General features: G+C 45.3%; 1 long non-coding RNA gene across 1 annotated transcript; it reads right to left on the reverse strand.

Moving 5' to 3' along the window:
* Positions 1-11017: 11017 nt before the first annotated feature.
* On the reverse strand, positions 11018-14420 carry LOC115250373 (uncharacterized). Its single transcript, XR_003888931.1, has 3 exons — positions 14287-14420; positions 13349-13460; positions 11018-12454 (listed from the first exon to the last, which is right to left on the reverse strand). It is a non-coding gene; the product is annotated as an uncharacterized lncRNA (long non-coding RNA).
* Positions 14421-14646: the final 226 nt, after the last annotated feature.

A 14646-nucleotide genomic window follows, 5' to 3' on the forward strand; every position in this document is an offset into this window, starting at 1 on the left:
TTTGTCCATTTTTTACCCATGATATGGGCAGCATTCACTGTGTTCTATGCTTGAAACATCCTCTTAAGTTACTTCATGTGTCCACTGGAAATGCCAGAAATAAGCATCAATTCCTGAAAGGCTCACAGACGGCCAACAGTGGATTTCACCGTATTTTGTCACTTGAAACGGCTTCTGGGAACAACACAAACAGCACATTTTCCTGCATTTGTTTTGAGCTTCTTGGTAAAGGGGCAGGAAAGTTGAAGGGCAGGGCAGATGGTTCAAACAAGGAAAAAACAAATGTGGAAAGAATGAATGAATAGGATTCAAGATGGAGGGAGAGAGAGAGAGAGAGGATGGATGAGACCAGTGCAGGGTGCTCTCAACAGCTCTTACAAATGGCTGCTGCCAAGTGCTTAAATATTTAAGGCCTGCCATGTTGCTCAAATTCCCATTGCACCAAAAGGTGACCTGGGAAAATAAACAGGGAATCTGGTTGTAAAATAAGCTTCTTCTCCTGCGTTATCACCTCAAGGTTAGAAGGGGGCAATGCACGGATAACTGGGCGGGAATGTTTCAAAAAGAAAAAAAATGAGAAGACCTGACATGGAGGCTGGAGGGATTCTGCAGAAACACGCAGGAGTCAGCCAAATTTTAACTGCCTGCTGAGGAAATGTAAAAGATTTTATTGGTCTTCACTAGAAGATAGGGTGAATGAGAGGCCTATTGTAAGCACTTCTCTGCTCCGGAGTGGGGGTGGAGGCTCTGCTGGGTGGAGGATTGTGCAGGACTCGTGAAGCTTTGAAACTCTGGAGATCAGCCGCCTCAGCCGTAAAATACAGTGCTCATGAAGGAGAAAGCTGTTTTTCTCCACCGTAAAAAAGAAAAGAAGAGAGAGTCTCCTGCAGCTCAGTGCTGTTTACACAAACGGCCTTTATGTAAAGTCACCAAACTAGAAGTGATGGCATTAAGAAAATACAGAAAATGGGATTGTTTTCACTCCTCAAAGAGGGAAAATCTGCCCTGGGGTCAGTAATAGCATTGCTACAGATGTAAGCTTGTAACGGGAGGAATTTCACGAGTTATGAGTGACTTTTACATTCACATTTGAAATAAAGCTAAAGTGGAGTAGAAGTTCTCATATTTATGCCCTAAAAACACAAAGTAGATTTTTATCACAATAACAAAAAGGGGCCAGTTCAAAACTGCTCATAAATCTTAATGTTGCCTAATTCCCAAAGGCAGTAAAAGTGCACACGCAGCGAGACCCACACACTGGTGTTATTAGCATCCCGTAGCATCACTCTGAGCCCTGAACACGTTTGTGACGGTGTGTGTTTGGCAACATTTACACACATGATGGGAAACCTCGGCAGCACCTAAACAAGCGTCATTAAGTGGATGAAAACTGCCGTTCAGACATTCGTTAATCCTCTCATCACTATTTAGTCGGACGTTTTCTGCCTGAATGTTTCCTTCTTTTCACACTGCTGCTGCGTATTTCCTACTCAGTCAAGATTCCACTGACTTTTTTTCTTCTTCTGCAGATTTGTGCCTCAGGAAATGAGACAGGTGGCCCCACAGAGCCTCGGCACGTCACACCGACTCAGACTGCAGCTCTGATTTGATGCTGCGGTGGAATAAACACTAAGAAGTGCAATACGTGCATCTGTGTGACCCTCCATCACTACATTACTGCCAGATGGCCACATATTTGTGGAAAGAAGTTTCCACAAACATTGATCTGCACGTCTCTGAAGGCACAAAGAGGTGGAAAAACAGGAGAGTGTTTTCAATTTCAGTAATACAACAAATGTGCTCCAAGTCAGACAAGGTTATTTACAAATCCGGGCACAAGGAAACTCACGAGAGCATCGCGGACAGCTGTCACGTCCACCTTCTGCAGGGACGTGACCGTCGGCGCTCAGAGGATGTGATGTCGTTTCCAAAAAGCTGACAAAAGATGCCCAAGCTGAGAGTTTCAAAACACCCTTAAAATATCTGCTTCTGTGGCAACATTTTGAGTCAACACAGACACAACAACAAACCTCCAGGATGTGGTTTAAAAGCTCCCAATGAAGCCGCAGGGAGGAGAAAATCACCTGCTCGGCTGCTCAGTGCTATTTATACTTTATTTCTACTCTACTATTATGAACCAAGATGAAAAGATGGGACACACGACACAAACACACATGCTTAAAACTCTGGGGGGCGTATTTTCTCTCATATCAGGGTTGAAATTTCAGAATAATTAGCCAACTTCTTCACTGTGCTGATTTAAGCTTTGTTTCAGCTCAAATCTCAGCTGTGGACGCTAATCTGCTGCACATCTATACATCAGTGTTACTCTACTCCTCCCTCCCAAATGACCTGACCCTGCTCAAGGTTTCTTCCTGTTAAAAGGCCTGTCCAGACTGTATTTCTGGGATGGATTCCGCTCCTCCACGTTTAGGAAATAGAACAATTGTTGACAGAACATGATTGGATGGAATTTAAGTTGTTTTTAGTTAAGATTAAATTTTAATCAATAGAATCACTGGAACACGCATATGTCAAATGAACAAACAGGAAATATGAAGAGATTAAAATCATATTGTAGAGTCAATGTTGTAGAAAAATAGCTGCAACAGGAGCCAACAGGTGAATGAAGCTGAACATGAGGCATTGCTGCAGCAGCTGAGGGTGACTGAGAGGGTGAAAGTGTCTTCACAAGTATTTAAACAGAGCAGATATAATCGGCAGAGCCGTCAGACTCAGTAAAACAAACAAATGCAGGCGGATGGAGGAGGGAAGACTTTAAAACCTCACAGCAACTAGTTCAGTGAAGCTCAGGTGTGCTGACAGGGAGGCTTGATGAAGTGAAGTGGACCAGGTGTGGAAGGTAAAGCCAAGGCCACGCCCACTGACACTGGGATATGGGTTTTCTTGAGTCATTTATCACTTCTATGCTCAGGTTGGAAGCAGGTCTGATTTATTTGCCTGGATTTAGTTGCAGCATGTTGCGGTTTGCTTGTTTAAAGCCAACGTTCTTCTCACAGACAAAACTCTTTTGCACGTTCTTTATAAACTAGGCTAACTGTGCTGTGGGATTACAGGGCAGTAATGGGCACCAAATGCTAAAAGAAATCCAAAAATATCCTCAATTTAATGTCTGGAAGGCCATCTTGGAGAACTGTTTGTGGAGTTTTATCTCTCAGTTCTCTCATTTTAATTGCAACAGTTGAGTAGGTGATGCTATGAGGCAAACCAGTGTCACTTTTTGGTTAAACGCCAGTTAGCGCTGCCTCTTCCGCAGCATTTATGTGTCTCCTGTGATGACATGCATGGAAGAACCAATAAAAGTATATCCAGTCAGCTTAAATACCGGTACTGTATGTCCCTTGCATATAAACAGAATACCTTGTGCATTGCAAAATGCTTCTCCTCAGTGTTGCTAGGTGGAATTATGTTCTATTTGGGAGTGTGGTTGTCTGTAGTCAAGCAGCGCTATTTACTGTGGTGGAATTTTTTTTTTTCCCCGACCAGGATGCATGGCTGGGACGAGTCTTCTCAGTTTCACCGTGTGACTGAATGAGCTCGTCGGATTGTGTTTGGTTTATTCCCCTAAACTGTACATTTGGCTGTTTACTTCCAGTGAGCTCAAAGTAGGGAAACACTTCCAGATAGAGCTGCATGGGTGTAACCAATGCTCAGGGGATCGCTGACGTGTGTGAACACGTCCTGTTAGAGAGCAGTGAGATCTGATGCGATGTCCTCGTGGACAAACACATGACTCACACAAAGGCTGTGTGATGCGCGTGTCCCCGTGATGAGACGACTGCGGCGTTTGAGCCGCACTGCTCGTCATGCGTTGTCCACGCGGTGTGAATGAAATGACATCACGGTGTGAGGTTATTGAGTCGGGCCAGGTGTTTTATCTAAGTCCTCATCGCAGGTGCTGTGCAGGCCTCGGGCCCAGTCGGCGCGGTGATGTCACTCCTCACGGCTTTTCCATGATCTAAATTAGCTCTGAGACTAGAAGGAGATCCAAAAGGAGATCCAGAAGCAGGGTCGATCCCTGAGTACAGACGGAAGCAGCTGCGGGGTCGCCTGCAGAGCTGGAATCAAGGCTACGGACCATAAATCAGCCTCACTGACAGTTTGTTTCTGTGTACTTCAGCCTCATTATTGATTTTTTCCCCTCACTGTTTAACTCCGATGTGCACTCACGCACGTTCCCGTTGAAGCTCTTGAATGCTCGGTGGCCTTGCACCTCTTTGGTGATAATAACAGGTAGAGCTCTATTTGTGACCAGGCCAGAGACTGACCCCCATTCCTGAGCAGGACGCCGTCGCTGAGCTGAGTGTCCGAGTAGAAACAATAACACCCACCCTCTTCTCTCCACAGCTGCTCGCATATCGTTCTGCCATGGATCCCCATCCAGATGCAGGAGGTGTGCCCTTTGGGATAAGGCGAGGATGTACCTGCAACCCAAAGCCATCTGCACTCTTCAGATGACTTGAACAGACGATGAGCTGCAATATACTTTCCGAAGCGAGAAAGCGTCAAGAGGGGTGGAGGTCAAGGTTGAGTGGAGGGTCACACCTGACTTTCACCCAGGAGACCGAGTTTGTGTCCCACCAAACACCATCAATCATTTCCCAAACCCAAAATTATGGCTTTGGACTTGAAACCGAATCCGAGCTGTCGTGTGTATTAGCATAAGAGCTGGAGGAAATGAGCTTTGGAGGATCACCCGCAGACGTTAAACAGTGTTTTTCATTTGAATTGTCGTCCCGGCATTTCAAAGCTGGTGGGACGGCTGGAAGTTTCCAGATCACCCTCGTGGACATCACTCGGTTCAAGGAGAGGTGGAAGCCCAGAAGAGATTCGATGCATTCCATCATTTCATCGCTGCATTTTTACCGGTTTGCTTGCCAGGAGGGCGGCGGGTTGACATATTCTCCCAGTGTCTGCGTGGTTTCCTCCCAGAGTTCTACCGTTTCCTCACACAGTCTGTGGAGGACACTTAGAAAGACCTCCATTGCTGCCACGGCCTGACTAACTTTGACTCTAGTCATCTACCAAGGCTGCTTTTTAAGAAATGTGTGTCACAAAAAATGTAGGTGAGAAGAGCTTGACTGATGTTAATTTTACTGGATAATTATGTAAAGATTTCTCTTATAGGTTATATTGTGGAGCATCGGGCTTGCAATTACATTTCAATGTAATTTCCACCACACGCTTACGAAGAGTTTGATGAAAACATCAGTCAATTTGTCAGCAGCTTAGTTTTGGCCCCACAAAATGAATGAAAAGCTGTTCCAGTGTCTACATTGTTCTTTTGTTTCTTTCCAACGTGCTCCTCATTAATCCCCCAGGAGAAAAACTCTAACCAGATTCCAGTTAGTTCAACCACACGTCTGCAAACAATTAAGTAATCAAAGAGAACCATTCCTGGAGGAAGCTGGCTTATTATTCTGAATTACAGTTTCAGAGCTTGTATTTCCTTGTCTTGTTTCATTGAAAGCTGCTCGCTCGGTGGGACTGTCTCAAATCAACACGTCCCTCTTGTTTAATCAGGCTTTTGACGTTTTTCTTCCTTCCGTTGCTAATGGCTAACAGTCATCTGGTCAAAAGCCAACAGCAAAGATGCGCCGTATTGAATTGTATCTTTGAGTCCTATTTTCTTTAAGTTGTTAGATCAGATAAGGTTGTGACTGAATGGACTGCTGGGAAGAAAGGGTTTTGTTTTCTGGCAGCACATGAGCAGATATGTGAAGTTTACTGGAAAGCAGCAGGATATCCCAACAGCATCAGGAAGGACATCCGCGAAACTAATCAACGCAAAACCACAGAGCCCCTTAAGTGGCCGGATCCACATATCCTTACGCATGGGATCACCCCGGCCAGATCCTGTATCTAACGGGAGCAAAGCCCACTAATCGGGCTTTAAGTCTTCTTTATTGCCCATGAATTAATTCCAAAGACCCCCCACAAATAACTTGACTGAGATGGACATTTAATGGCTTAATGAATGAACAATTTAATCTGACTAAGGGCATTCTTTCTGCACTTTATTCAGCACACATTGTGACACAGATTGAAATGATTTATCTCCAATAATTTTTAAACAAAATATTTAGTCTTTAACATTTCCTCTTGCCTCTGGAAGAAATTGGGGACATCAGAGCTGACTAAGAAGAAGCTGTTATTTGGGCCTGTCCCCTGCAGGGCCGGGCTGGTAGCAAGGTGTTGGAGCAGGAGAACATGATGAACTTGATGGGAGGGTTGTCCCCACCATTAACTGGCCCACTTCTGATGAACGACTAATGAGTGCGACATTTAAGCCCTCTTTCTGGAGCAGCCTACGAGAAGCTGCCAGCAGTCACAGAATCCACGTTCTGGATTACAGGATTTGAAGTTATCACAGACAACCACAGGTTAAAGTTAGATCTGACTCCGTAATCCTTGGTCCTCCTTCACTGATGGAAAACATCCAGTCACCTCCATCTCCAAACATTACATGTGCCCAAATATGAGTCAGCAGATCAGTCAGGAATTTATAGGACTGGATGGATCCAGTTGAGGATGGATCAGTGAGTGTCAGTGTCGTGGTGCCAGAACAACGTCACGTCTTTTGAGCAGCGACGGCAGTAAAATGTTATTTCCTGACTGGAGCATGTTAACGTTGTTATTCTGAGAATCACCGTGCAGATGTTAGCAGTAGGATTAATGCCTCTCAGAACATGGCTGCAGACTTCTGACATCTGTTAATGTGCAGATGTGACTGACATGTTCCATATTCACTCATGACATTTCACAATGGGAAAAGCCCCCTGACAGACACACGGTGCTCTCTGATAGATTACGCGGGGGGTTAACGGTCTCTCTTTTGACTCACAAGCTGAGGCAGCGTGTCAACAACCGTGCCACAATCTGCTCCTCAAAATGCACAATTTTCCCAGAATCATGTCAGATTGGAAAATGTGGCGGTGGGAGGGGGAAGGCAGGGTGCCGGGGCGGAGGGGGAATCAGACCTGGATTAGACAGAAGCTGTAATTTACTGGCTGGAAGCTGGGAAAGAGCTTCCCGTCATCCTCACCTCTTTGTCAGGTCATTGCCCTCAGGTCGTGGAACCCTGTTGACCCATTGTTTCACGTTTTTTATTTTATTTTCATTATGAATGAGGTGGAATTCTGATGGGTGTTTATGTATTTACAGCCTCACTCTCAGGTAGTTTAACGCACGGTCTGGTCACCCCTCACCTGGGTGCATATAAAGTCCAGGTGCAGCAGAGTGTTGTCTAAAGACAGACTGAAAACTGAAACACATTATTCTCTGAGGTCTCAGATTAGAGCTTGTAAAATCCTGGGCCAAGCACTTTTACTGCAAATACCTTGTTGTTCTGGCATCTGTGCTCTAGATACCAGACCGAAGTGATGTTTAGATGGTCACAAGGACATCAGTTTACTCCAGTCTGGGATTTTAAGCAGATTATGTGTGTTCATGAAAAAAAAATGTCACAGATTTTTGCAGCCCAGTAGCCGTCTGACGCTTGTTGGTGAAGATGTTAGCCGCCGTGCGTCTTCCCTCGGCGGTACAGTGAAAGCACCTGACAGCTTAAAGCTCTGTCGTACAATCCAGATAAACAAACAAGTAAGCAAAAGGGGCAAATCGCAGTTAAGCCCGCTAAAGACATTTAGTGTTGGAATAACCCCTGGCAGCTTTGGCTCTTTCTTTACCCAACTCACGGTAGCCCCCCGCGAGCCAGGCGTTAAGGTAGAAAGCCACCCAGGTCCTTTTATTGGCGCTCTCTTAAAGGTTCAGGTAGGAGTTGCACCTCAGACCCATTTGAAGTCATCTTTCGGAAACTGACAGTTGTCTTCTTTTGTCCTCCACCCTGATCTTTTCAACCTCCACAGTGCTGGAACGGAGTTCTGGAGATTAGCAACAAACCCAGCTATGACACACCTTCGTCCATGACATGGTGCCCTGTCCCTGTTTATGAAATCTATTTCCATTTTCATTGTTCCTAAGGTTTGCCCCCTCCTGACAGAGAAATCCACAGGGGTTTTGACCATCCCACCTGCAGAGAGAATAATATCCTAAATCCATATTAGTGCTCTTTCCCCAAAAGCTTTGGTCAACAGATGGTTTACCCAAATCCCCTGAACCTCCCGTCCGTCCCACCTCCCCTCTCCCCTCACCATTTTGACTCTGAGCTTGGACATGTGCCACGCAGGGTCCTATTAGAAGATTCCACGATACCCACCCCAATAATGACTACTATTAAAAGGATTGTTAGTTTACAGCTATTAACAAAAAAAGTAAAAATTCATAAAGATGCAAAAAGCAAACAAATTTTTAGGATAAAAAAATAGGAGTGCCCACGACCACCAGTCGTATTACCCTCTCTGCCCCAGTGTTGTTTACCTCCATGTCCCAGTAGAACTGGTCCTTTTATCCTCTGTGTCCCAGTAGAACCAGTCATTTAAGCTCTCTGTCCCAGTATAAGCAGGCCATTTACCCCTCCCTCCCAGTATAACCAGTTGTCTCCTAATCCTGCACTGACAAAGTTAAAGTGCACGTGAGGACAGCACCAGCTTTGATCAACACATTTAATGTCATTCTCTATTTGCACGCTGGAGATTATTGTTTCAAACAGACTCAGGATCAGAATTCCTCCCCAGATCCGAACCCGACTGACCACGTCCCCTCCAGCAGGACCAAAGAGGCCATAAATAGCAGCCTTTTCCCATCAGGTGCTTTGCACATTCTGCTTTTCCTGCAATCAGCGTGGTTTGATTCACACTTGAGCGGTGATTTTTCTCAGCTGGCTATGAGATAAGCAGCGAGGGTCGCTGCTCCAGCACCAATTAGAGGCCAACCCGGCGCTGTTCAGGAAGTGCCCCCGCTGCTGCCTTTTGCACTGTTCCGTCATTAAGCCCCAACAGGAGTGGATGGTTAATTGTAATCCTTGGATGCTGGAACAACAGCCACACTGTGGCGACCCCGGTAGAGCAACCCCCACTGCCCCCCACCCACCCGTCAGAAGACAAGTTAGTTCAAGCTGCTTGTCGTGAGTGGCTTTGCCGCGCACTTGTTGTCCCGGGAAACGGTGGCAGCCAATCGGAGCGTATTAGGAGTCATTTCAGCACGTTCACAGACTAAAAAAAATCTCTCCTGAGAAACAAAAGCTGGTATTTATGGACGTTCTCCTCTTGTTGTTATTGTTGCTGGACGATGCCGCAGACACACAAATCAACCAATGCATGTTTCCGCCCATGTGATGTTGCAGTATAAAAAGCAGCACAGTCATTTTTGTTAAAACTTGTCCCAGGAATGTTGCCTTTTCGCCGTCCCGCTCTGATTCTGCGGGGTCCTGTTTGTGCGTTCCAGGGGAGGAATGCCAAGAATGGCAACGTTGCAGCACAGATCCATCACATGGGACACGGCAGGCAATAAATGAGGGTCTGACTGATGCAAGAAGGTCTCTTATTAAAGACTGTTGATGGGGTTTTATTCAGACGCTGGCCCGGATCTCTGGTTCCGATGTGGACAAAACAATGGCAAAGTCATGTCTGTAAGGTCACGTCTAATCTAGTTTCATTACACTTGAATCACTTTGATTCCTTAAAAAAATCAGTAATCAGTCGACAGTACTGACATGTTATCATTTGGGTTTAATTACTACGTGCATTTGAAGATATTATTCTATATAACCTGACCCGTTCATGCCTTTGTTGTGCATTCTGGCTGGCTGAAGGTAGAAATGATCACATCCTGCTTGTTTATACAGCCCACAGGTGAATTATTCTAGGATTTCAAACAACACATTTGGTGTGGGTGTCACCGGTGTTCCGGTTCTTTTTATTCCCGCTGGGCAGAAATTTGAACTGGTGGAAGGGCAGAGAAACTCCTGAGCACTTCAAAGTCAGCTCCACACCACTGGTGCCCAGGGAAGACCACGCAGCTCCCAACATCTGACTGTCTTCAACACCTCACATCAGGCACAGGTGAGGTCAGAGACAAAAGAAATGGGGGGAAAGGATTTAGAATCAGAAAGGAAGCGGGAGGGGAAAAAGCCCTATTATCTATGGTTCTCATAAAGGTGCGCTCTCTGATTGCCAGTGTCAACGTGACAGGAGCTTTTATGAGCACTTGGCGGGTCCCCACCCTGGTTTGTAAAGCCAAGCAGTGATAGCAGTGCCCATTGTTGGGCTACGAGGAGAGGAGCAGCCCTGTGCTATTGAGAGGGGAGGGGACCCGGCCAGGCCCGAGTGCCCGCCCTGTGCAGTGTGCTGGCTGAATAGACAGCTAAGGTGTCCATGCCCTCCCTTGCCCCTCAGTGTGGGAAAGCTGGTGTGGAAAACACCTGCAGCATTTCCACTGACACAGGATCGCGTGCTAGCATCGGACACGTAGGACACATTTAGGTGACGCGCCACGCCAACGGGCACGGTGAGAGTGTCACACTCACGCTGCGTTAACAGCCCCTGTCAGAGATCAAAGGGATCGAGTTCACACGGTGTGTATCGCACAGCACATGCTGCTGCCGTGTGTGTGCTCGTGGGGCACACACAGAAGTGCACGCTTACAATACAGTACAATACCACATACAGTGTATACACAATCACAGCCACATACACAATCATATCAGTGCACATGCAGGCATCACACACAACTGCAAATCAGATATGATGGATCCAGAATCAAAAGCTCCAGGGAGCAATATTACCCCATTTATACGCAAAACAGGCGAGCAAAAGAGCTGCTTTCAAAATTTCCGCTCTGGTATCATGTTGAGAGCTGCTGCTACTGTAAGGAAAACGCGCATGTGTGTGTGTGTGTGTGTGTGTGTGTGTGTGTGTGTGTGTGTGTGCGTGTGTGTGTGTGTGCACACGATGGTGATCGGCAAAAACAGATGCTGCACACAGCAACAAAGAAGAGTTTACTTTTATTTAGAAAGTAAATCTGAATCAGTCTTTTTTGGAATGCACTTTATTTATTTTTTTACCCTCCAAGAAAAAACAGTCAACATCAAGAATTGGCAATAACATAAAAGAGGACCTGTTAAAAATTCACACTTCTGTCTGCATAAAGAGCAAAATCCCCCAAACATTTGGTGCTTTTGTGTGTTTCTAACACTTTAAGAGCAATAAAAAATGCGTAGGTTCTCTGTCATTTCAAGCGCATTAATTGTTACAGGAAGTGTTACAAAAATATTGCACTGCGCCTCCATTCCGCACATTAAATGTGCTCAAGCCCCGAAAATAAACATTATTTAGCATTTTAAAAATCGCTTTCACGTCTCAACTCCTTTTAATTCACTGTGTTGTGTAACAGGTTTAAACTGTGGCAGCTACCAAACACAACCTGAAGCTGCATCCGTTTCGTTGGCTTGTTCTTTACAACACAAAAGAACTAAAAACTGATTTGATCTCTGATGTTGTTGCCGTCGTTGCCAAGCGGGCAGACAATGTGTCCTCTCTCTCCCAGACTTCTAATTTTTCACGACATGGAAAACAAGAAGCAGATTTTGCCCTCGTCCAACTCTGCCAAAACCCATGAGGGATTTATCAATACGTAGGTAATAATTATAATATTCTAGAGGAGCTATGAAGCAGTCAGGAATGTGGCTCTGGAGACTAGCAGGCTTGTTTCAACCGTTGCAGTAAAACCATGCAGACCAGAGTTCATAAAACCTTTAATAAACCTTCGTACAAACCTCCCGCCACGCCCTAGCATCATCCGTGAGACTAAAATAAAAAGAACAAAAACACGACACATGGCTCCTGCCTGAAGATCACATGGTCTGAGACATGCCCGCATTTGTCTGCCGATGTTAACGGAGCCAAAAGTGTTGTTGGGGGAAAAGGCCGAGGTGTAACCACGGCTCCGGCGTCCTGGTCCTTATTTCATCGTGGGCTCCAGCCATCGTGTCTCATGTGGACCTCACAAGCCATAAAGCAGCTTCTGAAACAGCACCTCACTGTATACATACAGCACTTTTGTCACCTTCACTGGGGGATACATTTTTCCACAGCTGCTCCTGGGACTTCCGATGAATGCCACGTATGTTGACGATGTCCCCGCGGCGGCACCGTCATTAAAAGTTACAAGTGTTTTTCTGTCCCTTCATACAAACGTATATTCATTTTGATTCCCTGAGTAACGTCTGAAAGGGTTTGCGTGCCGCCATTGCACTTTGTTTAACTACAATAAACTATCTGTCACACTGAAGCGTGCTGGTCGCTGTACGTTCCGGCGCTCATTTAACTATATTTATCTTACTAGCAGACTGCTGCCAGCCAGGCGGACTCGTGCGTCCACTCTTGTTGACTACTGTATGTGTCACTGCAAAATTCACACCATTATCCTAAAAAGAACATTTGTAGTAGCACATAAGCAGCACACTGTCAGTGCCCGACAGCTCCCATTGGACAGGAAACACTTGGCACTTGTTCAGATTCTGAGACCATTAGGAGACCTGAGAGAAGACAAGAAGAACAGGGATAAAAGAAGAAGCACAAGCAGTGGATCCTGCGAGGACTCAGGATAAATCATCTCACACGGGTGATTTCTTTTTACTCCAAACTCAAGGTCGAGGGGTTCCTCCTTCCCTGAACTATCCTCTTCCCAATTAGGATTTAGAAAATGCACAAGTCACATCGATATAGAAACTACACTAACCTTCAGGCATCAACATGCCAAATTTCTTCATCTTCTTCTTCTTCTTCATATTAGCTCATCCTTTCTATAACGTCAATGACGCTTGCGTTAATTATAGCACTCTTGTGCTGTACAAAAGATAAACTAATTCAGGCCTCTCATGATTCCACTTCACAGATAATCTTATCATCACTCTCCAGACTTCATTTTGAGCCATGTTTTCTTTCCTTTTCATCTGTAAAATGTTTCAAAGTTCCTGCGTGTCTTCTGTCAATCACGGATCATAGCACAACGCCATTCTGAGCCATGCGAGGTGCAATTACAAACTAATTACAGATTACCGCTCCATGCCTTCTCCTCCTCCCAGCCCTCCTTACCTTCCTATAATCCTCCCTCAATCCTCCCCTGCGGCTACAGTAACTCCTCCAATTATGTGCTCACACTCACGTCAACGAAAGCCTTGTTAGTTAGTAGAGTTTTGCATTTCGGGCTGCACGTTATTGCTCACTTGTGGCTTGACAGATGCCGTGTGCGACGATGACAGGAGGCTGCGTTTTTCACGCGGAGGATTTTGTTGTGTGCATGTGCTGATGGAGGTAATGTGCTTGCCTAGTCAAGCATGACGCTGAACAAAAGGCTGTTTACTCTGGGTAACTTATTGAACGTGTGCAAATGCCATCCGGCCCCATAAGACTGCTGGAAGAAACTTTACCTTTGGAAGCAAACAGCAGAGAATGTTCCGTTTTATGTCTTTCTGCTGGCGTCTCTGTGATCCAGGCTGCACCGTGTGTTTACATAGAATTGCGTTCTGTTCTGCAGATGACCTTGACAGCATGTATACACCATATAGCCAGAGTTAGCTATCATAGGCTGGATGTTTGTACCGTATACCATGAAACCCACCTACACATATATGCACCAAGACTCCTAGAATCCTCCACGTGTGTTAGTTCCCTTTGTGTGTGGAGACAATGGGCTGAGAACTGGTGTTTGGAGTCACAGATGAGGGATTAGCTCAGGACAATTATATTTTACAGGCCTCAGTGGGTTTTTGAAGAATGATATAAGGATGTTTGGACCTGAAGATCTCTGCCAAAGCAATAACTTGGGACCATGAAATGGATTCAACTTTGACTAAATGACTCAGCTCAGACATGATAAATACTTTCAGAACTTAAAAAAAAAAAAAGCAAAACCCCACCCAAATTTTACTATTGAGACCATATTTAAAGGATTCAAACGAGACACTTATTTGAATCAAGTGTGAGCTGTAATGACTTTAGACATAAATTGTTTGACTATATTCGTGACAAAGCTACTGCAGCATGCTGTAACAGCGTGTTGCCTATAGGGGTGATAGTGAGTCCGTCTGAATTGTACATTGTGAATTGGACCCCATCATTTCCATCCCAAACATGCATATTTTTAAAGCTGTTTTAATGTTTTTTTAAATGTTGACAACCTATATGGAACAATTTGGATGACAGAAGTTAGATGCCTCAGAGTTCTCTTATGTTTCACACTATAGATTTGATGTAAAGTGAATTTATATTAACAAATGAGTTTATTCTCCAATTTAAATAACAAGCATAGTTTGGCAAGTGCAGCAATATTCTGCTAGTCTGAAGATTAGCCCAGATGACCTCTAACCTTTTGTCTGCAGATGCTCCTGAACGTCTACACGTCAAGGCTCAGCTCTCCTGGCCAAAGTCTTTACCAGCTGATAGCAAACGTGATGACAACCACCAACACTACCGCAGGCTTCCTGCTCCTGGACTGGTCAGATCCCTTTTCATCATTGTTCTAAATGGTATTGGAGCACCCAACTGTAGCTGGATGACAAAATGGGAATTGCTGGGGGTGGGGTAGGGCGTGCAGTGTGGGGGCGCACTGTTGACCTTGGTAACCCCAGTGACCTCTAGGTCCATGTCCCCTTAATAAATGTTGCCCTCCCCAGTGGTAACAGAATGGTCAAACATTATGTCAAGGGTAATTAAGGTCCAAATGCTC

The sequence above is a fragment of the Takifugu rubripes genome, chromosome 1 (assembly GCF_901000725.2).
Source record: "Takifugu rubripes chromosome 1, fTakRub1.2, whole genome shotgun sequence".
Classification (NCBI taxonomy): Eukaryota; Metazoa; Chordata; class Actinopteri; order Tetraodontiformes; family Tetraodontidae; genus Takifugu; species Takifugu rubripes.